The sequence below is a fragment of the Schistocerca gregaria genome, chromosome 10 (genome assembly GCF_023897955.1).
Source record: "Schistocerca gregaria isolate iqSchGreg1 chromosome 10, iqSchGreg1.2, whole genome shotgun sequence".
NCBI classification, from domain to species: domain Eukaryota; kingdom Metazoa; phylum Arthropoda; class Insecta; order Orthoptera; family Acrididae; genus Schistocerca; species Schistocerca gregaria.
The window spans coordinates 85,169,933-85,191,405 of NC_064929.1; the positions used below are offsets into that span (position 1 = coordinate 85,169,933).

Genomic DNA, 21,473 nt, shown 5'->3' on the forward strand with positions numbered 1-21,473 from the left:
ATTATTTAAATTTGTTTTAAACGTTTATTACAACACTTTACTAATACCAAGTTTCATTTATAAAGTGTATTAAAGTGTTTTTAACACTTGATTAAAAACATTTTACTTTTAACATTCCAACCATAAGTAATATTCTGATGGACACACACACACACACACACACACACACACACACACACACACAGAGAGAGAGAGAGAGAGAGAGAGAGAGAGAGAGAGAGAGAGAGAGAGATAGAGAGAGACGGATAAAAAGGCTCTAAAAAAACAGTTTTTTATTACAACTGAAAGAAAAACAGCCCTCGGAGTTAACCTGGTTTCAACACTGCTAGGAGTGTCTTCCTCAGAATTTAAATCAAAGAACGGCCTATATTCTATAACATGGTCACAGAATTATGACTAAAAACGTAGGATAGGGTTCAAGTTCAAGTACAGTCCGTTTTGCAACCTGCATCGCGCAAGTAACGACCAGCCCTTAGTGGCTCGCCATCACAGTTTTCTTCATCTTTGTGGCAAATGCCCTTTTGGAATATTTATTACTTTATAAATGACATATAAGTACTGGCAGTCTTTCAGGATGATTCCGTACTTATACCCTATCATACGTTTTTAGTCATAATTCTGTGACCATGTTATGGAATGTAGACCATTCTTTGATTTAAATTCTGAGGAAGACACTCCTAGCAGTGTTGAAACCAAGTTAATTTGTGACAGAGGACTGTTTTTCTTTCAATTGTAATTATTCACATGTACAAAAGTTTGAGTTTCTTTATATTTATTTACACGTCAAGTTCCGTAGTACCACAGTGAGCAGCAAATGTCCTAGGTCATGTAACGTGCCAGTACATGAAATTACAACATAAAAGTAATAACACATAAAAATCAAATGTTTATGAGCCCAAAGAAAGTCAAGCCATAAGTTTAAGTAAACTCAATGAACAAGAAGCAGCTTAATTTTTCAAGGAACTCCACGACAGAATACAAGGAGTGACCCATGAAGAAGATTCATTTTCGATTTGAAAGCACGTGGATTTCTGATAAGATTTTTGAATTCTTGTGGTAGCTTACTGAAAATCAATGCAGCCGTATACTGCGCAGACCCAAATGCATGTTTGATTTCTGCCGAGTATTAAGTGAGTGAAAGCTGCTTATTCTTGGGAATAAGCTAATACAAATACCAACAAATGACAGTAAGGAATGTATATATGTTGAGAGGCCAATGTCAAAATACCTACACTCGCGAACAGAAATCGACAAGAGGTTCGTGAACTTACATCACTTATTGTCGGAACCGCCAGTTTCTGAGCCAAAAATAGCCTTTTAGAATGTGAAGAGTAACCCCAAAATATAATACCATACGACATATGCGAATAAAAATAAGCAAAGTAGACTAATTTCCGTGTCGATCAATCACTCACTTCTGGTGCCGTTAGTAGAGTAAAAATGGCAGCATTAAGTCTTTGAACAAGGTCGTGAACGTTGGCTTTCCGCGACAGTTTAGTATCTGAACACCTAGAAATTTGAACTGTTCAGTTTCACTAACATGCCCATTCTGTAATATTAAAAGGTCAGGTTTTGTTGAATTTTGCGTTAGAAAGTGTAAAAACTGAGTCTTACTATGATTTAGAGTTAGTTTATTTTCTCCAAGCCATGAACGTACGTCATGAACTGCACTATTTGAAACCGCGTCAATGTTGCACACAACATCCTTTACTATCAAGCTAGTGTCATCAGCAAACAGAAATATTAGAGTTACCAGTAATACTAGAGTGCATATCATTTATATAAATAAGGAACGGGAGCGGCCCCAACACTGATCCCTGGGGCACCCCCACTTGACAGTACCCCACTCAGACCCCACACCACAGCCATTCTCAACATTGTGAATAATGACCTTTTGCTGTCTATTCCTAAAGTAAGAGGTGAACCAATTGTGAGCTACTCCCCGTATTGCGTAGTGGTCCAACGTATGGAGCAACATTTTGTGATCAACACAATCAGATGCCTTAGTATGTCAAAAAATATGCCTAGTGTTCGAAAACTTTTGTTTAACCCATCTATTACCTCAGAAAGAAAAGAGAATACATTTTCAGTTGTTAAACGACTTCTAAGCCCGAACTGTACGATTGATAGCAAATTGTGTGATATAAAAGGGCCAATTATCCTTACATACACAGCCATTTCAATAATTTTCGCAAACACTGACGACCTAGAAATAGGTCTAAAATTATCTACATTATCCCATTCTCCCTTTTTATAAAGCGGCTTTTTACTACTTTAATCGTTTAGGAAACTGATCATACCAAAAGGAAAAATTACAAATATGGCTAACAACAGGGCTAACATACGCAGCACACTACTTTAGTATAATGTTAGGCACTCCATCACATCCATGAGATTCTTCAGTTATTTAATTATTGACTCAGGCTCCTTCTTGTCTGTATCACAGAGGAGTATTTCAGACTTCAATCTCGGAAAGGCATTCGCCAAGAGTTATACCATTCCCTGTAGAAACTAAATTCTTATTTAATTCACCAGCAATGCTCAGAAAATGATTGTTAAATGATGTACATAGATGTGATTTATCAGTAACAGAAATATTTTTACTGCAAGCTGATTTTATATCGTCAACCTTGTGCTGCTGACCAGACACTTCCTTCACAACTGACCATATCATTTTAATTGTATCCTGTGAATTAGCTTTTCTATTTGCCTACCACACACTCTTTACCTTCCTAACAACATTTTTAAGCACCTTACAGTACTGTTTGTAATGGGCTACTGTAGCTTGATTGTGACTGCTTCTAACATTTTGATGTAATTCCCGCTTCGTTCTACATGATATCCTTATCCCACTAGTCAACCACCCGGGCTGCCTGTTACTGCCAGCACCCCGTTTAGAATGTTCTAATGGACAGCAACTCTAAAAGAGCATGGGATGTGTGTTAAGGACAGCGCTATAGTTATCACCTATATTATCAGCACTATAAAAATTCTGCCACTCTTGTTCCTTGATAAGGTAACTCTTTATTGCTGTTGGATTAACTTTCGTACATAGTTTGTAATTATATGTGACATTTGTTTTCTAGTGTTAGTACTAACCGGTTTGAAGGATCCCAAGAAAGTTGACCTTTTATTGATATATTATATACGTGAAATATCCCTGAAAACTGATCCTTTATTTTTATGTTATATACTTAAGTGTCATAGAGTCCACTTACTTTGTATATTCATTTGGACTGTGTGATTATCTAGGATCTCAGTCTCGTATATCGCTGAGGCAACGCTTGTCGATGAATTTCAACCTAGCTTCCCTCCACAAACGATCGACTTCTTGCTCGGACATCCGTTTCGATTTGCCGGCACGCCGTGTAATACTCACACTACAAACGTTGTGGTACACGTTGATGTTAAACACGGTAACTTCGGCCTCCTAAGCGTAGCAGGGACTGCGATCGGTGCGGTGCAGAATAGTTACGGGGATGATGTTTCAGATCGGGGAGTTCTGGGTTTGCACGCGTGTACAGCTGTCAGTTCTGTTCCGAGAGCCCATTAAGATTAGTGAGCACTTTGTAGTGTCTTTGCCTGGGGTTCATTTGTGTAAAACAAAGCGTAATCTGCTGTCGTAATGTATGTTCTCTGAATTGAAAAGCTTACATGACATTTTCATTGCGTCTTCCCCTCTTGTGAGATTTGGTGGTACTTTTCCAGAATCCTCCCCCCCCCCCCCCCCCAATACGCTGGGTACAGCTGCAGCAGCAATGCAAACATGCTCTGTCGCATGATATCGATCTATCCTGCCTTAGATTGTCCTAAGCATCTTCTTTTGTGCAGTTCGGCAGTGGTTCTTGTAGTATCTGGAAAACGAGTAAGTTTTTAGTCAGCGAGACTTATTTCGCCACCTGTATGTCAGCTTCTACGTATCAAATTTTATTTCTGCGAGGAATACACTACTGGCCATTAAAATTGCTACACCAAGAAGAAATGCAACTGATTAACGCGTATTCATTGGACAAACATATTATACTAGAACTGACATGTCATTACATTTTCACGAAATTTGGGTGCATAGATCCTGGGAAACCAGTATCCAGAAAAACCACCTCTGGCCGTAAAACGGCCTTGATACGCCTGGGCATTGAGTCAAACAGAGCTTGGATTGCGTGTACAGGTACAGGTACCAATGCAGCTTCGATACCACAGTTCATCAAGAGTAGTGACTGGCGTATTGTGACGAACCAGTTGCTCGGCCACCATTCACCAGAAGTTTTCAATTGGTGAGAGATCTGGAGAATGCGGTGGCCAGGGCAGCAGTCGAACATTTTCTGTATCCTGAAAGGCCCGTACAAAACCTGCAACATCCGGTCGTGCATTATCCTGCTGAAATGTAGGGTTTCGCAGGGATCGAATGAAGAGTAGAGCCACGGTTCGTACCACGTCTGAAATGTAACGTTCACTGTTCGAAGTGTGATTAATGCGAACAAGAGGTGGCAGAGACGTGTAACCAATGGCACACCATAACGTCACGCCGGGTCATACGCCAGTATGGCGATGACGAATACACACTTCCAATGTGCGTTCACCGCGATGTCGCCAAACACGGATGCGACCATCACGATGCTGTAAACAGAACCTGGATTCATCCGAAAATATGACGTTTTGCCATTCATGCACCCAGGTTCGCCGTCGAGTACACCATCGCAGGCGCTCCTGTCTGTGATGCAGCGTCAAGCGTAACCGCAGTCACGATCTCCGAGCTGATAGTCCGTGCTGCTGCAAACGTCGTCGAACTGTTCGTGCAGATGGTTATTATCTTGCAAACGTCCCCATCTGTTGACTCAGGGATCGAGGCGTGGCTGCAGCATCCGTTACAGCCATACGGATAAGATGACTGTCATCTTGAGTGCTAGTGATATGAGGTCATTGGGATCCAGCACGGTGTTCGTATTACCTTCCTGAACCTACCGATTCCATATTCTGCTAAAAGTCATTGAATCTCGACCAACGCGAGCAGCAATGTCGCGATATGATAAACCGCAATCGCGATAGGCTACAATCCGACCTTTATCAAAGTCTGAAATGTGATGGTACGCATTTCTCCTCCTTACACGAGGCATCAAAATGTCGTTTCAGCAAGCAGCGGCGGTCAACTGCTGTTTGTGTATGAGAAATCGGTTGGAAACTTTCCTCATGTCAGCACGTTGTAGGTGTCGCTACCGGCGCCAACCTTGTGTGAATGCTCTGAAAAGCTAATCATTTGCATATCACAGCATCTCCTTCCTGTCGGTTAAATTTCGCGTCTGTAGCACGTCATCTTCGTGGTGTAGGAATTTTAATGGCCAGTAGTCTAATATAGTCTAGTGAAACTGAAACGTCCAATTGCAGACATCCGGGAGATGTTAGTCTAGTATACTGTTCATATCCGTTTACGTACAGGCCATAACAAATTTTAGTTTTGTTGCTCATGAGTGTGGCGTGGCACGTTAGCAGATATTGCTTAGCTGAGTGGCAATGTGTTCGCCTACCAAGGTGCAGGCCTGGGTTCGATTCGCGGGCGGGTTGGAGATTTTCTCCGCTCTTGGACTGTGTGTCCTGTTGTTTTCACCATCATTTCATCACGCAAATCGCCCAATCTGGCATCACCTGAAACAAGGCTTGCAACTCAGCGGCCGAAGTTCCCTGGAAGGGGTCCTCGGTCATCAGATATTTCATTTCCATCCTCCAGGTAAAATGTGGCGTCGTACCACCAATGGAGGCAAAAATGGAAATGAGCGTTTGGCGACATTGGCCAGGAGGCCACTTACGGGCAGGCCGGGCCGCCTCCGTGCAGGTCTTATTGCAGTCGACGCCACATTGGGGGACCTGCGCGCCGAATTAGGGCGAAATGATGATGAGGACAAAACAACTCCCAGTCCGAGAGCGGAGAAAATCCCCGACGCAGCCGGGAATCGAACCCGGACCCGTAGGATGGCACTCCGTCACGCTGACCACTTTTTTTTAAATTTATTTTGTTCGTTGTTGACCGTTGTGTTTGGCGTTGCGGACGTCGCAAGACATCCTCTTCCAGTTCGGTGGTTGATCCTTCCACTCAGTTTTGTATTACAGAGGCCGATAGGCGCTCTGACCGAACACGCTGAGCTACCGCGCCGGCAAACCACTCAGCTATGGGGGCGGACCGACACCGACTCAAAGGAAGGGCTCGGCGCTTGTTAGTGACGTCATGTCAGCTAGGCACGGCGAACGCCAGGTCTGTCGCAGGCAGAAACGCCTGGCCGTGCTTATCACTATAAATCTCTTATTTTTGGGCGAAATGTTTGGAATTGTTTTGCATTCTGCAGTTTTATTCAGATGAAAGATTTTCTTACTATCGTAAAGCTAGAAATGAAGATCTTATTTCTGTATTACTGCATCCCGTCGAAACAAACGTAGATCAATATGAGAAGATGCTTTCCCCCAGTGGAACCTTCGGAAATTTTACATTAAAGTAACTATATTTGCTTGATCCAACCCCCTTACAATGAACTCGATTCTTTTATTTATTTTCGTTTGACATCGTCACTGGAAATGTGAACTAATTTACATGTTTAAATGTCCAACTGTTGCCAGTCATTAGATTACCGTTGTTTTCAACGAAAGCAATTCTAAACAGGAAACAAAATAGCTTCATACATCGGAAATACTGCTGAGCTTAAACTTTTTTAAACATGCACATTAGAAAAGATATATGTTGCCCTCTTGCAACTGAAAGGAGAAACATTATAAAAAAAATTTATTTGATAAAACAAGTACCTCTCTTTTGCCTCTTCTTCTGTCCCCCATCCCCTCCCGCAACGTGTACAATCGCAAGATATTTCATTATCATTCAGTGCTCCTCACCCCATAGTCAACCGAGATATCTAAAGAAGAGCACCAATATGTTCAGTTTCTTGTAAAAGCAACCCAGTACAAACGTAACTTCCTCAGATTTACAAATAAGGTAAAGAAGCACGAATTCTGTTGCTGCTGGACCGGGAAGTTGTTTTTGTATGTCAATCCTTAAAACAGGTGGAGATTTAAGTTCAGGAGTACACTATTTGTTGAGAAGTGTAATGGACTGCACAATTAATGGACAGCAGAAATCTCTCAGAACAATGCGTGTCAGTCAGCTACCGCCAATACTTTTACGTTTTCCTGTGTCAGAGAGGAAGACACCACCATTATGAGTATGCCTGCAACAGACCTGGCGTTCGCCGTGCCTAGCTGACGTGAGTCGGTGTTGACTGTACACGCCAATGGAGGTGTCAGTGACAGACGTTACCGAGGAAGAATAGTGGGGTGTGATTCACTTTCTCCAGGTGCTGAGTGTGTATGACGTGAAGTGTGTTTCAGACAAAACAGCGATGAAGTCGTCTCAGCGTTATCGTGCTGGCAGAGACACGCTGACTGGATGTCGTTAGTGCCAAGTAGACGTGGCCCATGGCAGTGTTAACGCCGTTGTGCGCAACACCTTTGGCGGGAAGGTTTCTGCTCAGTGGGTCCCCAAATGTTTGTCTGGGGAACAGCGACACAACAGAATGGGAGTACCACTGAGCCGTTTGACACGATATCAGAACATGGGTGATGATTTCCTTTCCAAGACCATTGCCAGAGATGAATCCCGGACCCACTTTTTCATCCGGCACTCAAAAATGATAGTACGGAGTGGAAGCATGCAGGGTCGCCTAAACCCAAGAACAGCTACATCATCAGCTGCCAAGGTCATCGTGACTGTGTTCTGCGATGAGCAGAGGCCTCCCCTAGTGGAGTTCGTCCCGAAAGGAGGGGCAATGAACGGGAACAATTATTGCCTGTGGCCAGCAATCGAGAATAAACGCTAGGGTACCCTATACGACAGTGGCCAGCCTCGTCCTATCAAACAAACACATTATCTTTTTGCGTCGCAGAAGTGGGAAGTACTAGACCTCACCATGTACAGTCCTGAATTGAGTCCCTGTGATTTCCACGTTTTTGGGTCACTCAGGAAAGACCTCTGGGAGCACCAAAGTGGATGAGACCAAGAACTGCAGGAAGCTGTGACAGAGTGGTTCCATCCTCAAGAAGATCTTCTTCCAGAGAATCATCCTCTCGTGAGAAGGTGGGATAAGTGCCTCGTCTGTGCTGATTATACACAGTGTTTTCATAGAACCGTGCAAAAATGTAACAGGACGTAGAGAAAGCTCTTCTGAACAATTTGAGGTAGGAAACCTGGGGTTGGAGAAGCCAGCTTTAAGGAGATAAGGAAGTAAACTTGTCTACTGTTTTGTCTAGCACTACTGTTTTCCAGGTTATTTACAACTAACACGCGTACAAGTTTACTTGTACTTTGCTGCTTACTTACATGTACATCCCTTCAAAATGTTCAAATGTGTGTGAAATCTTATGGGACTTAACTGGTAAGGTCACCAGTCCCTAAGCTTACACACTACTTAACTTAAATTAAGCTACGGACAAACACACACACCCATGCCTGACGGAGGACTCGAACCTCCGCCGATGTACATTCCTTATTTCTTGTAAGGAGGAGGAGCCAGATTACTAGGAAGTCACGTACTGGAGGTTCGTGGAAAGAGTCCTTGCAGAAGGTGTCCTCGGCTGTTCGTCAGAGGATGTGCATACATGACGCTACACCGCCTCCCTTCAGTGTAGATGTCCAAAACCATCTCAGTGCTGTATTTCCCGGTAGCTAGATTGGGAGGGGAGGTCATATTACATGGCCTGTGAGGTCACCTGACCCGAATCTCTCTGATTATTTCCTACAGGGATATCTAAAGTCACTTGTGTATGAGGCCCCAGTGGACACGGAGATGGAAATAGTTTGCCAGAATTGGAGCTGCCTGCAATGTGATTCGAAGCACAGCTATGATATTCGTCAGGGTGCGTCAGAACGTTGTTCGCCGACGCCATGCTTACATTGAGGTTTATGGCCGTCAGTTTCAGCACTTTTCGTAAGATACAGCACAAATGGTACGTTCATTGTGACGTTGATTGTATTCGCAGTTAACGGTAAGAAATGTAACTATGAAGGTAGACAGTAAAGTGATTTCATTCCTATTATCTCCTTAAGCTGGCTTCTCCAACCCCAGGTTCCCCACCTCGAATGGACATGCCATTCACTACCTATTTGGACCAACTGTGGACTCTGTACTCGATTTTTGGACATACCTCAATGATCGTCATTATGTCGTTGTCCGTCACCCAAAATACGGACAATTTTTCTAGAAGTACCTTGGGAATGCTTTCCACAACCCGCCTCGTAGCTGGAATGTGTTAAGCCAAGAGAGAAGAAGGTTTCCTGTTTGAACCAATAAACATTTCTGAACAATTGAACGGAACACATAAATTTCGAGAAGACGTGACTCAACATATTACCAGCGGGTCGCAGAAGGCCTCTGATCAATTACACAAAGAAAAAAAACGCAGAATAAAGGAAGATTTTTTTTTTTTTTTTGTAAGGATAGCCCTAACCTTGATTTCCCATATTTCCCGTAGGTATATAGGTAGCTCTCTGGGGTGGGTTTAGCCAGGAGCCAACGCCTGAAGTGGACCAGATTTTTTTGTTACAGGATGAAAAGTGGCGATGGCACTTATTAAAAAAAGAAGAAAAAAAGAAAATAAAAAAATAAAAAACAAAAAAAAGCGTGTTCAGTCAGAGTGATAGCTTTCCTTTCTAATAAAAAAAAACCTGAGCGAACGGATGAACGAAAACACTGAACGGGTGTCACGGACGTCCGCCGTGAACAAATTCAGCGAACAATATAGAAGATTTTTTTTCTAAGTATTTGGCGTTGAAGCCTCTAGATCGCTGGATAGAGTTCCGTTCGTCAGTTTTTTTTTTTATTTTCAACACACTCATTTTCTTTACTATTCATATTACAATTGATATAATGGGAAAAAATACGTGTAATCGGATACAGTTTTATTAAATTTACAATGTTATTTGAGAGTCTACTAATTTTTATTATGACAAATAACATAATATTCATAACTATCGACTAGTATACGACCAAACGCATAAAGTGATATCGAAAATGTATGTTGTCCGTGTCTGCGAAACTGTTCGTACTTAATCGAATGGAACGAGAAATTGCTTCTTGGAAGACGCTATTAAAACACACTCGATACTGCATAACCAATTATCAGTGCCGATTTTAAGGAAATACTGCGTTATGCATGGTTTGCTTCCAAACTATCGTCTGAAAGAGCGGTTTTTGAAAATGTTAACGAGGTTTGTTTTTCCACGGAAAACGTCAAAAGACCTTACGTATGCGGAAACATAGCATTTATTCAACGCAGCTGGTGCCGTTTAACTTCACGTTTTGCATGTTTTTACGAAAAATACCATCCTCCAACTTGTGCCCGTAAAGTCGAAAGCGACAATTAGCTGTACATCTTTCGAAAACCGCCTGTGCCGGTCAAAACTTGGAGGTAGCAAGTCGTTTCGGGCTCCTTCCAGGTGTAAGGGATTTCTCAAATCACGGACAAGCATACATTGTCAGTATCACTTTATGCATTTGGTCGTTTACTAGTCGATAGTTATTGTATTATTTGTGAAAATAAAAATTAGTAGACTGCCAAATAACACTGTAGATTTAATAAAAGTTCATCCGTTTACACGCATTTTCCCTATTATATCAGTTGTAATATAAATAGTAAAGAAATTGACTGTGTTGAAAATAAAAAAAACGGACGAAAGGAACTCGAACCAGCGGTCCAGCGGCTTGAACGCCAACCACTTTTTAAAAAATTGTTTTTTATTGTTCGTTGAATTTGTTCAGGGCGGGTGTCCGGTGATACTGGTTCAGTTTATTCTATGGTCCGTTCGCTCAGTTCTTTTATTATAAAGGGAAGTTAACGCTCTGACCGAACACGCATCTTTCACTTTTTTGTTTATTTTTTAAAATCTCGTTTTGTTCTATATTGTTCGTTGACTTTGTTCATTGCGGACGTCCGATGACTTCCCTTCAGGTTGTTCGCTGTTCCGTTCAATCATTTTTTTTATTACAGAGGATAGATAAACCCTCTGACCGAACACTTCATGGTTAAAATGGCCACGCACAGGTATATACACTCATGGAAATTGAAATAAGAACACCGTGAATTCATTGTCCCAGGAAGGGGAAACTTTATTGACACATTCCTGGGGTCAGATACATCACATGATCACACTGACAGAACCACAGGCACATAGACACAGGCAACAGAGCATGCACAATGTCGGCACTAGTACAGTGTATATCCACCTTTCGCAGCAATGCAGGCTGCTATTCTCCCATGGAGACGATCGTAGAGATGCTGGATGTAGTCCTGTGGAACGGCTTGCCATGCCATTTCCACCTGGCGCCTCAGTTGGACCAGCGTTCGTGCTGCACGTGCAGACCGCGTGAGACGACGCTTCATCCAGTCCCAAACATGCTCAATGGGGGACAGATCCGGAGATCTTGCTGGCCAGGGTAGTTGACTTACACCTTCTAGAGCACGTTGGGTGGCACGGGATACATGCGGACGTGCATTGTCCTGTTGGAACAGCAAGTTCCCTTGCCGGTCTAGGAATGGTAGAACGATGGGTTCGATGACGGTTTGGATGTACCGTGCACTATTCAGTGTCCCCTCGACGATCACCAGAGGTGTACGGCCAGTGTAGGAGATCGCTCCCCACACCATGATGCCGGGTGTTGGCCCTGTGTGCCTCGGTCATATGCAGTCCTGATTGTGGCGCTCACCTGCACGGCGCCAAACACGCATACGACCATCATTGGCACCAAGGCAGAAGCGACTCTCATCGCTGAAGACGACACGTCTCCATTCGTCCCTCCATTCACGCCTGTCGCGACAACGCTGGAGGTGGGCTGCACGATGTTGGGGCGTGAGCGGAAGACGGCCTAACGGTGTGCGGGACCGTAGCCCAGCTTCATGGAGACGGTTGCGAATGGTCCTCGCCGATACCCCAGGAGCAACAGTGTCCCTAATTTGCTGGGAAGTGGCGGTGCGGTCCCCTACGGCACTGCGTAGGATCCTACGGTCTTGGCGTGCATCCGTGCGTCGCTGCGGTCCGGTCACAGGTCGACGGGCACGTGCAGCTTCCGCCGACCACTGGCGACAACATCGATGTACTGTGGAGACCTCACGCCCCTCGTGTTGAGCAATTCGGCGGTACGTCCACCCGGCCTCCCACATGCCCACTATACGCCCTCGCTCAAAGTCCGTCAACTGCACATACGGTTCACGTCCACGCTGTCGCGGCATGCTACCAGTGTTAAAGACTGCGACGGAGCTCCGTATGCCACGGCAAACTGGCTGACACTGACGGAGGCGGTGCACAAATGCTGCGCAACTAGCGCCATTCGACGGCCAACACCACGGTTCCTGGTGTGTCCGCTGTGCCGTGCGTGTGATCATTGCTTGTACAGCCCTCTCGCAGTGTCCGGAGCAAGTACGGTGGGTCTGACACACCGGTGTCAATGTGTTCTTTTTTCCATTTCCAGGAGTGTATATGACGACCGAAATTAACTTGCGGTTTTCTCAGTAACGCTTGAGAAGTACGTGCTACTGGTTACACATTTTGTTCTCCTAATGGAGTACTACGAGTGTACGAAGATTACAGTAGATCCGCGTTCCAAACGTCGTGGCCTCCCCTTGCAGGTCGATCTTTGTATCAAACGCCGTCGCGAGGTGAATGGCGGCTCGAAAAGTGCAGCGCGCCACGGATGCGGGCTGGTACGAGCAGTATTGTTCTACGGGAGACATTCTCCTGCGCGCGACTCAGACTTGTGGTAGTAATCGAAGACACGCTGACAGCTGCGAACCACCAGCTTCCCTTCACGCTTGATGCCTTCCCCGACGGCGATGTCATCTTTCAGGAGTATAATTGTCCGTGTCTGGGTGCCAGAACGGCGCTATAGTGGTTTGAGGAGCATTAAAGTGAACTCACGTTGATGTCTCGTCGACCAAACTGTTCAAAAACTGTAACTGCTAAGTTTTATCAGTCCCTAAGCTTACACACTACTTAACCTAAATTATCCTAAGGACAAACACACACACCCGTGTCCGAGGCAGGACTCGAACTTCCGTCGGGACCAGCTGCATAGTCCATGACTTCAGTGCCGAAGACCGCTCGGCTAATCCCGCGCGGCTGTAAATCCTGACTAATCCCATCTGAATCGCTATCTGGCGCCATCACCGGGTACGCAAATCAGCGGCCCGTTATTTACGCGAGTTACATGACCTGTGTGTAGACATGTGGTGCCACGTACCCACAAAAGCCTACCAATGAAATGGTGGATCGAATGGTTCTTAGGCGCTTCAGTCCCGAACCGCGCTGCTGCTACAGTCGCAGGTTCGAATTCTGCCTCGGGCATGGATGTGTGTGACGTCCTTAGGTTAGTTAGGTTTAAGTAGTTCTAAGTTCTAGGGGACTGATGACCTCAGAGTTAGGTCTCATAGTGCTCAGAGCCATTTGAACCATTTGAAGTGGCACATCTCTGATACGCAGCATCAGTTATGTATTTAGTTCCAAAAACGGACAAACAAGCTATTATGCAGGTGGTTCTAATTCTTTGGTTCGTCAGTGTGTGTGAACTTCGATATTGTGAAACAAAGCTCTTCTGCTGCAGGCTCTTTGACTACCAAATTTTGAAAAATTTTAGTATCGAACAGAACAAGATAGAAATGTTCAGTACCCTTGGGCTCTAAAGTGCAAACTGGAAGGGTCATAAGCACTTCGTTTCGTTTGTGTGAAACTCATCTCTTCTACTGAACAATCGCTCATAGCTGTTAAGGTACGTAGTTTTGCTTCGAATGATCTTTCTTGTCACATACTTGAATACTCACCATTCCTCCCGGGAATCCGTGCAAGCTATTTGTGAATGAGTGTCCATTGCTACGCCTTACTGAATAAATTCCCTGTCTGTAATAGCTGAGATGTTCAGTGTATACAAACTGTTAGGGAATCCATTATTGTATCTTTCTACGGTATTTCCATTTCACCAAAACTGTGTCAGTGATGGTTTTCGTATGTGTGAATTTCTGCACAGTAAAGGAAACACAGTACCTTAAAAACATAGGGTAAGGGAGCAAGAAAACCACCCACGCAGACCTCACATTAAATACCAGTGTAATTAAAAGCACTTTACAATGAGAATAAATTCTTGAAACGTAAATGTGCAATGTTTTGTTATTAAAACTTTAATGACACTTCACAAATGCAAAAGAATTTTCTTTATGACTACTTTGCAGATGACATGCTGTCCAAATGATAAAAAAGGGCACAGAAACCTATCTACAACAAGGCAATTTCACTAGTAATGTAATGTAGCAAATGGATCAAACCAAACAAAATGAATTGATAATTTTTAGGCTTACGATACGTAAATGATAACAAGCTCTATGTAAGGCGCAGTCAAACCAAAAGGCCCATTTCCAAGTACAGACTTTATTACTGGACAGAGCTGTGTACAGGTTGTTTTCATAAGAAAAAATGGCTCTAAGCACTTAACGTCAGAAGTCATCAGTCTCCTAGACTTAGAACTACTTAAACCTAACCAACCTAAGGACAGCAAACAAGTCCATGCCCGAGGCAGGATTCGAACCTGCGACCGTAGCAACAGCGCGGTTCTGGACTGAAGCGCCTAGAACCGCTCGGCCACAGCGGCCGGCTTCCATAAGATTGTGCAAAAATTTAGCAGGACGTAGCGCAGTGGTTCCCAGCCATCCTGGACCACCAACCCTGAGTACCCCCCTCCCCCCCCCCCTGCCACCTGTTGCCCTCCCTCTTCCCTACATTATCACAAACTTTAGCACCTAACTAAACTGCCGAATGAAAGATTTTTAATGGAACACTTGTTTTCTAAAACGATGGAAGATGAACGAAATTTAGTTGCGTGTGTGTGGTGGGAGGGGAGGGGGGGGGCGTGGGGGTGTGGGTTGGGTGGGTGTGGGTGGGTGTGTTAGTAGAACTAATGATAAAGGAATTCGTGCTACATCGAAATTGCTACCCACAACTCCTTCTCAGCTAGCTATCCACTGTGAGGGTAGACACTTGTTTCAAAACTCACTTAGCCGCGTCGGGTTAGCCGAGCGGTCAGGGCGCTGCAGTCATGGACTGTGCGGCTGGTCCCGGCGGAAGTTCGAGTCCTCCCTCGTGCATGGGTGTGTGTGTGTGTGTGTGTTTGTCCTTAGGGTAATTTAGGTTAAGTAGTGTGTAAGCTTAGGGACTGATGACCTCAGCAGTTAAGTCCCATAAGATTTCACACACACATTTGAACATTTCAAAACGCACTCATCCTTTATTACTCCTCTGTATTGCGCCACTTGCTTCACCTGCACACTGCAGCCACATTTAAAATCAGACAAGTTCGCTAGGGTGATCCCCAGCCCGCGTCCGCTTCGCTTACATATCTTTGTTACGAAGTCACATGCCCGCAATGCGACCAGCGACCCCAGAATCGCGGTGGGCAGTCGTCATAACGTTTTGGTTCATCAGTGTAGATCCAATGTTTCCTGGTCTTTATTGCTTCGAATGATCCTGCCCATCGCGTCGGTGAATGTTCGCCATTCCTCCAAAGAGACCCTATTGAGAAAAAGATCTTAGGACATTCCATTGCTTCCGGAAATCACACTGAATCACGACATGGGAACTTTTGTACGCCAAAGGAAAGCAGGAGAAAAAATTCCCGATGACAATGCAGATAGTGAAAGGCTTAACTCTTTTAAAAGTTTCTCCTGCCTACAAATAACTATACGAAATCCATAAATAAATTCATTCCTTCATAAAATAGAATATAAATCATGTTTGGTAGTTTTAAGTAGTCGGTGGTATGACTGACAGAAGTCATGGGTGACAACCTGCTGTAAGTGACGTGAGGGGGACATCTCAGATTATATACAAACACTTTGCGAAGCAAAACTGTCGTAAGATCTTTGTATCACTTATCATTCCACGCAAACTGCCTGGCTGATGGCTTTTGTGTACATTACAAGCAGGAAAAGACGAATGCAGAGTAAGACAACCACAGCACCGCACATGCAGGCCTCACATAAAACATCAGTATGATTGTCTCCACTTGATGATGGCAACGAATCTCTTCAACTCGCCGTGCTACGAATGAGAAAAAAAAGTATCTTATGCAGTGTTTGATTATTTCTACATCACTTCTGCTGCACGCCACGAATTTTAGCTTACATACTTGGCCAACTTCGATATAAATAATACACTCTTGGAAATTGAAATAATAACACCGTGAATTCATTGTCCCAGGAAGGGGAAACTTTATTGACACATTCCTGGGGTCAGATACATCACATGATCACACTGACAGAACCACAGGCACATAGACACAGGCAACAGAGCATGCACAATGTCGGCACTAGTACAGTGTATATCCACCTTTCGCAGCAATGCAGGCTGCTATTCTCCCATGGAGACGATCGTAGAGATGCTGGATGTAGTCCTGTGGAACGGCTTGCCATGCCATTTCCACCTGGCGCCTCAGTTGGACCAGCGTTCGTGCTGGACGTGCAGACCGCGTGAGACGACGCTTCATCCAGTCCCAAACATGCTCAATGGGGGACAGATCCGGAGATCTTGCTGGCCAGGGTAGTTGACTTACACCTTCTAGAGCACGTTGGGTGGCACGGGATACATGCGGACGTGCATTGTCCTGTTGAAACAGCAAGTTCCCTTGCTAGTCTAGGAATGGTAGAACGATGGGTTCGATGACGGTTTGGATGTACCGTGCACTATTCAGTGTCCCCTCGACGATCACCAGAGGTGTACGGCCAGTGAAGGAGATCGCTCCCACACCATGATGCCGGGTGTTGGCCCTGTGTGCCTCGGTCGTATGCAGTCCTGATTGGGGCGCTCACCTGCACGGCGCCAAACACGCATACGACCATCATTGGCACCAAGGCAGAAGCGACTCTCATCGCTGAAGACGACACGTCTCCATTAGTCCCTCCATTCACGCCTGTCGCGACACCACTGGAGGTGGGCTGCACGATGTTGGGGCGTGAGCGGAAGACGGCCTAACGGTGTGCGGGACCGTAGCCCAGCTTCATGGAGACGGTTGCGAATGGTCCTCGCCGATACCCCAGGAGCAACAGTGTCCCTAATTTGCTGGGAAGTGGCGGTGCGGTCCCCTACGGCACTGCGTAGGATCCTACGGTCTTGGCGTGCATCCGTGCGTCGCTGCGGTCCGGTCCCATGTCGACGGACACGTGCACCTTCCGCCGACCACTGGCGACAACATCGATGTACTGTGGAGACCTCACGCCCCACGTGTGGAGCATTTCGGCGGTACGTCCACACGGCCTCCCGCATGCCCACTACACGCCCTCGCTCAAAGTCCATCAACTGCACATACGGTTCACGTCCACGCTGTCGCGGCATGCTACCAGTGTTAAAGACTTCGATGGAGCTCCGTATGCCACGTCAAACTGGCTGACACTGACGGCGGCGGTGCACAAATGCTGCGCAGCTAGCGCCATTCGACGGCCAACACCGCGGTTCCTGGTGTGTCCGCTGTGCCGTGCGTGTGATCATTGCTTGTACAGCTCTCTCGCAGTGTCCGGAGCAAGTATGGTGGGTCTGACACACCGGTGTCAATGTGTTCTTTTTTCCATTTCCAAGAGTGTATTTTAAACCGTCCATTGCAGTCGGATATAAAAAGAAAGTGTATAAATGTTGGAAACATGAAACAAACCTTTACGAAGTGTGTTGAAAATGTGACGGAGATTTTGTAACTTCACTTGCATTTCTCTCATTCGTGCGATTTCTTCTCTGTGTTGGTAAACATGTCTGAGACGCACTTCTACAGTATTGGCCTCGTCGGATGTTTAGTTTCAATGGCAGTTACAAAGGTAGCATCATCTCCGTCATTATTACACCGAAACGCAAAAGAAACTGGTGTAGGCATGCGAATTCAAATACAGAAATGTGCAAACAGCCAGCATACGGCGTAGCGGTCGGCAACGTTACAGAAGACAACAAGTGTCTGGCGCAGTTGTTAGGCCGGTTACTGCTGCTACAGTGGCAGTTTATCAAGATTTAAGTGAGTTTGCACGTGGTGTTACAGTCGGCGCACGAGAGATGGGACACAGCATCTCCGAGGTAGCGATGAAGTGGGGATTTTCCCGTACGAACATTCCACGAGTGTGTGAATATCAGGAATCCAGTAAAACATCAAATCTTCCACATCACTGCGGCCTGAAAAATAACCTGCAAGAACTGGATCAACGACGGCTACAGAGAATTGTTCAACGCGACAGAAGTGCGACCCTTCCGCAAATTGGTGCAGATTTCAGTGCTGGGCGATCAACAAGGGTCAACGTCGAACCATTCGACGAAAGATCATCGATAACGGCTTTCGGAGCCGAAGGCCCAATCGGATATTGATGATTCCACGACACGAAGCTTTACGCATCGCCTGGGCCCATCGAAGCCGACATTGGACTGCTGATGACTGGACACATGTTGACTGGTCGAACGAGTCTCGTTTCAAGTTGCATCGAGCGGATAGACGTGTACGGGTATGGAGACAACCTCATGAATCCATGGAACCTGCTAGTCAGCAGGGGACTGTTCAAGGTGGTGGAAACTCTGTAATGGTGTAGGGCGTGTGCAGTTGGAGTGATACGTGACCCCTGATACGTCTAGATACGACTCTGACAGGTGACACGTATGTAAGCATCCTGTATCTACAGTATTCACATCGATTGTGCATTCCAACGGACTTGGCCACTTTCAGTAAAACAATGCGACGCCCCACACGTCCAGAATTGTTACATAGTGGCTCCAGGAACACTCTTCTGTGTTTAAACACTTCCGCTGGTCAGCAAACTCCCCAGACGTGACCATTATTGAGTATATCTGGTGTTCCTTGCAACGTGCTGTTCAGAAGAGATATACATCCCCTCGTACTTTTACGGATTTATGGACAGTCCTGCAGGATTCAAGGCATCAATTCGTTCCACCACTACTTCAGCCATTAGTCCAGTCCATGCCACGTCATGTTGTGGCACTTCTAAGTGCTCGCGGTGGCCCTACACGACATTAGACAGGTGTACCAGTTTCTTTGGCTCTTCAGTGTAATTTGACATCAAAAATCGTCAGAGGAGCAACTCGTGAAGGTAACATCCCAGACCTGCTGGTTACAAACAGAGAGAGAGAATCTGTGATCGTAAGGTCGTTACACCACTGAATACGGCTATAAATAGGAATACAGAGAAAGGCAGGAAGGTATTTCCGTTTAGGAAGAGCGACAAGAAACAGACTGCAGAAGCGTCACGAAAATTCCATCACCAGCACTGACAATGTTCAGTATAAACGGACAAGTTTGAGACCATCCTGTAATATCCTTTGGACAGGTAAGTGCCGAGGAATGTTGCGCGGAATGGAAACGAACCGCTGTTGTTCGACAACCATATTAGGAAACTACCACGAAAGGAAAGGAGCGTCATTGGAAATTTAAACTTAGCCAAAGCCCCAAAGACAAACAAGACAAAATTAGCTTAACGTCAGCTATGTGTGAAGCGGTCAACGAGTTCCAAAGTAATATTCTACCTCCTAACTTTCTTGACAGTTTTGGTCATACGTTAAATCAGTAAATGGATGAAAGCAGTGTACACAGACACTCCGTGTCTAAACGTCTTTTTCCGAAAGTGTTTCACAGAGGACGCTCATGCTCTAGCTCTTCTCTTCACGAACGACTAAATGATAGACATTGAAATAAGGGACCAAGTGGTAGAAAACCAACTCAAGTTCCTCAAAAGAAGAAAGGATGTTGAACCTGACGGGATACCAATTCGATTCTACACGGAGTATGCTAAAAACACTTGCTTCTCTTCTGGAAGCAGTGTAGCGTAGGTCTCCAGAGAAGCGAAGCGTTTCTGATTATTGGAAATAAGCACAGATCATTGCTGTTTTCAAGAATGGTCGTCGAACGGACTCTCAAAACTATAGGCCTAAACTGATAAGCCACAACATTACGACGACTGCACACCGCGACGTTGGATGCCGCCTGCATCTGACGCGGTAAGAAAAGTACGTGAGCGCAGCAGACACTGACGGAGGATCACCCTGGCTGCAGCTGGGGAAATCCATTGACATAAGCGGCTCTGGCGCAGGGCAGATTATTATTACGCATAGCCTGTGGACGAATATCTCGAAAACGGTGAAACTGGTCGAATGTTCACGTGCTACTGTCGTCAGCATCTGCGGAAAGAGGTAGAAGGGCAGTGAAACCACCACTAGGTGTACAAAGTCCCAGTTGTTACACAATCCACTTTCTTCGCAGTCAAATCACAAATGATGATGATGATGAAATGATGAGGACAACACAAACACCCAGTCCCAGGCAGAGAAAATCCCCAACCCGACCGGGAATCGAACCCGGGACCCTCTGATCCAGAGGCAGCATTGCTAGCCACTAAATCACGAGCTAAGAACTCTTCCTGTCGGGTTACATTAAAGACAGTCTTCATGCCTCGCCTTTACATGGCTTTGGCGATCTCAACAGCAGAACTGTGGGCGTAACAGCCTCCATAATCGTAGACATGCTTTGGTGCCTATGGACTGTAAAGCAGCGTCTATCCTCTTAGTCTCTGGATTGATACATGTAGTTGCCACAAACTGGAAGAATCTATGTCTGATTAGGTCCCTCTTTTTTTTAATACCATTTGTAAATAAGGTAGTTTTCATGTCAGACGCTGTACATCCTTTCGCGATCAGATACTCCACACCTGCACGTCAGCTTCACAGGGCTGCCCTAGGCGACCGCTAGCCTGAGCCGTGTAGCGTGCTCGACCGTGAGGGTCTATTTTGGTCGCCGCGCGGAAATATTCTAGCAGCGCGCGCGGTCCCCGATACAACGGCCAGCCACCTCCCCCTCCCACCACCCCTCCCACGACAGCGCCACCCCCACCCGCCACAAAACCACTGACGTTATGCCCAGCATAAAGCCGACCTCGGTGCGTACCTGTCCCATCCACAGCCTCAGTAAAGGCAGTAGGCGCGACAACGACACACACCCACTTTGCGCTGCTGCAACATGAATTTGGTATTAGTAGTGCTCTTGTTGGTGTACTGCTGCGACATTTTTTGTTCATCCTAACTCCTGAATTACTTCTGTCTTCACCTATAGATTTTCATCAGTACATGCTGCACAAACCAAACCAAACGCAGCCCAGCGATATAGAATACCTGACTGACAGCGAAGACAAATTTGGCACCAGACTGCAAAGTTTCTCCTTTGCAAACTTCTTCTATTCCATAAAGGAATTTCTATTACTATAATGTGTAAAAGGTGATGAGTACTCACATCTGTGTGCCTTATTTATACAGGCAACGATCAGCATGTCGTCTTATTTACGAAGTAATTTGTGATGTGCATGTAAGATGAATCGTTCAACATCACTATGATTTCTCGGGGAAATGATCCACGGAACATTGTTGTTGTTGTGGTCTT

At 45.4% G+C, this 21,473-nt stretch overlaps 1 protein-coding gene across 2 annotated transcripts in view; it reads right to left on the reverse strand.

The window, feature by feature from the left end:
* Positions 1–21,473, reverse strand: part of LOC126293695 (acetylcholinesterase-like) — an 824,325-nt gene that overhangs the window by 622,885 nt on the left and 179,967 nt on the right. The gene's annotated exons all lie outside the window — the stretch shown is intronic.